Below are 3,073 nucleotides of genomic sequence, written 5' to 3' on the forward strand. Positions count from 1 at the left end.
GGTGCTGAGGAGACAGGGCAGGGATGCTCAGGGGACAGGGCAGGGGTGCTCAGGGGACAGGACAGGAGTCACTCCCACCCAAGTGATCAATAAAGGATTTGCTCCCTGGAGCCCAGCAGAGGAGGAGCTGGAGATAAGGGAACAAATTCTGCCCCTGCCTTTGTCTGGGATTAAGGACATCCTCTTGTCCAGGCCTGCCAGCGGTGACAAGGGACACCCTTGCTGCAAGCCAAAGGGTTCAATTAAAGCTTTTAATGAGGAAGACTACACTCAGAGATGGTTAAAGGAGACCTTGCAGCAAGCACATGTTTTTAATGTGGGATTAAGAATAATTCATAAGGTTGGAGTTCATTAAGACTGAGTTAGGCTGTTTGGATTTTGAGTTGAGCTGTAAATGCTTCAAAAAAAGGAAAAAAATGCCTTTTTTCCCTGAAGTGTGTATTAATATTGACAAAATATTGATTCATTCATTGTTCATTCTTTTTGTTCCCCTCCTTAGCAGCCTTACCTAGCTAAGGGCAGCTAGAATCTTCTCTACAAGTAATAAGGGAGGAAAAAAATTAGAAAGCTTATTAGGGAAACCTGCCATTTTTAAAACGAGACACTAAATTCTTGCCAGAGTGTGGAAATTCAGGAGCTGGGAAATGAGACCTGTAGACTTCCAAGAAGCTGTCTCTGTCCAGCTAAAGTCTGTTCCTATGGTGCGAGTGAATAAAGCACATTTTGGCCCACTAGCATTCAGATCTCTGGGGACTCGAATTTCTCAGTCAAAGCCTTTTACTGGACAAAAACATTTATTTTAAGGGAAGAAAACTAAGCTCAGATATGATCTATTAAGCTAATGGTACTAAATGATAACCTATTTAGAAGGGTTTTAGATTTTTCTTGAGGAAATATATTGTATTGCATTTAAAAAGGATAAAAAACAACACTTGTGCAACTGTTTGCCTATAAAAACACAGTTTTTACTACTGGGCTGAAGCTGGAAAGTTGTATAGCAATATGATGAATGAATTCCTTTCTTTCACATTTAATTTTACGAAAACTGTCAGAACTGGTTATTAATTATTGCTGTAGTGTTGTAAGGGATGTGAATTTTATTTCACCAAAGTCTGATAGCAGAATTTCTTTTTTTTTGGGGGGGGGGGGGGGGGGGGGTGGGTAGGAATTGCTTTTTGAGATGTTGCACTTCCCAGTATGGTTTGGGAATTAGTCATGATTCCAAGAAAACAGCTTTTGTTTTGCTGTTTCAGGAGAACAAATAATTTCTCCCCTGCACATACCTCATGGAGAATTTCAAAAGGACTGCAGTATTCAGAAATGGTCCTTTTAATTTTATAATCCCAATATAGAGTCCCTTCCAGCAAGGGAAAACACAGTAGCCCATGGAAAAGGGCACATTTATCAACGAGACATCCCCAGTGGGGTTCCAATAACTGAGAGCAACCCCTCCTCCTGCTATCATTCATTTTTATATGGACAAGGGGGAAGCCAGTCATCAGGATCATTGTGATTCCGTGCACAAATTGGAGCTTTATTCTTTAACCCAAAATAAAGGCAGAGAGGGGAAGCTTTAATATTGGGAAAGCTGCGCTTCTCTTTAGCCAATTAAACAGCAATTCCTTGCCATGCTGTCCCCTTGGCATGGTATGGAGAAAAGGCATCAGCTGGAGAAGTTTTAAAGAATCTAGAACGTGCCTTTTCCACTCTGGATAATGCAGGGGTGCTTTTCCTTTTCTCTTTCTTTCTCCCCTTCATTTTTAAAAGAAAAACTTGGGGCTAGAAAAGGTTTAAATGAAGAAATCAGACCCTTGGTAACTGGAGGTAAAAGAGGGAAGCCTTTTCCCCCCGTGATATTCCTTTGCACTGCCATTTCCAAGCTCTGCATTCCCAGTCCTGCTTTCCTCTAAGACCTTTGTGTCTTTTATGTGCCCCTTTCTGCTTTTTCCATTCCCCTCCTGATAATGAATTTTCAGAACATGTCGTCTCCAGGCTTGTCTTTCTCCTGTGACGCCAGGACTGGTACCAGAAAATAAAATCCTGGCTTATCATTGCTACGCAGTTGGTAGAGAGGAGCAGCCAGCACAGGTTTTTCCTCCATATATAAAATATTTCATATATCAGATGAAGTTATTCCAGGTACACATTTTTATTACTCATCTAGCCTTTAAAATACATCATCCATCCGGATTTAAAACAAGTGTACAGCAAGACAGAGAAGAGAACACTGATGGAATAAGGCACTGAGGCCAAAAAAATGAAAAAAAGACTTGTATGAAATAAAATGCTGAAGAGCAAGGGTCATGCAGGAAGGGTCTGACACACGAGTGGCTGATTTCTGAAGTGTCCTATTATGGAGACAGCTAAAAACTACTTGACACTCACAAGACAGGGCTTTGGAAAAGAGAGGAAACGAGGATAATCCATTCCCAAGCAAGAAATACCCAATTCTGACTTGTCAGCCCAGGTGACCATGTATTTATGCTCCTTTTTGGGGATGGAAGAAGGGATGGAGGAGAAGACATCCCATCAGCAGAAAAAAGCGCCTTATTCTGCTGTAAAAGCCTGCAAACAAACCCGACCCAAGTGTGCTGAAACCTGCCTGCCATATATGTACAGCAAATGCAGATGTTGATGGGAGAACGCAGAAAAGAGGTATAAATCAGAGACGCAGGGACACAAATGGAAATTCTGCAAGAAACAGGATATTTCTCCAGAATGCCAAGTCTCCTTCAGGCTGGGAAGCACCAGGCAGCTCTCCCCTGTATATAATTATAGCTAATCACTGTTAGAAAAGTCATAGCCAGAAATATGCTCATGATCAGTGATCTGTAAGGAGCAGCCGAACACATCTAGAACGAGCGCAGGATTTTCCCTCGGGGAGCAGGCTTGGCTTTTTCTACTTAAAACATTTAACAATTGCTCGCAAGCGCCGATCTCGTACTTACTTTAAATAATTCAGCTAAGACCATCTCTCCATAGGCGAGTTAATCCCAAATGCGAGGCGGACGAGGGGGCCGGACCTGGGAGAATCCTGGCAGGAGCGGCTGGAGCTGCGGGCAGGGACCTGCGA

The 3,073-nt window shown here is 42.6% G+C and overlaps 1 protein-coding gene across 1 annotated transcript in view; it reads right to left on the bottom strand.

The window, feature by feature from the left end:
• Positions 1–3,067, bottom strand: part of SPRY4 (sprouty RTK signaling antagonist 4) — a 12,850-nt gene extending 9,783 nt beyond the window's left edge. Inside the window, exon 1 of the mRNA XM_017728250.1 lies at positions 2,949–3,067. The gene's annotated coding sequence lies outside the window, so the exon portion shown is untranslated. The remainder of the gene's footprint in view (positions 1–2,948) is intronic.
• Between the last annotated feature and the right edge of the window lie 6 nt (positions 3,068–3,073).

Source organism: Corvus brachyrhynchos, unplaced genomic scaffold (assembly GCF_000691975.1).
Source record: "Corvus brachyrhynchos isolate BGI_N302 unplaced genomic scaffold, ASM69197v1 scaffold21, whole genome shotgun sequence".
Lineage (NCBI taxonomy): Eukaryota > Metazoa > Chordata > Aves > Passeriformes > Corvidae > Corvus > Corvus brachyrhynchos.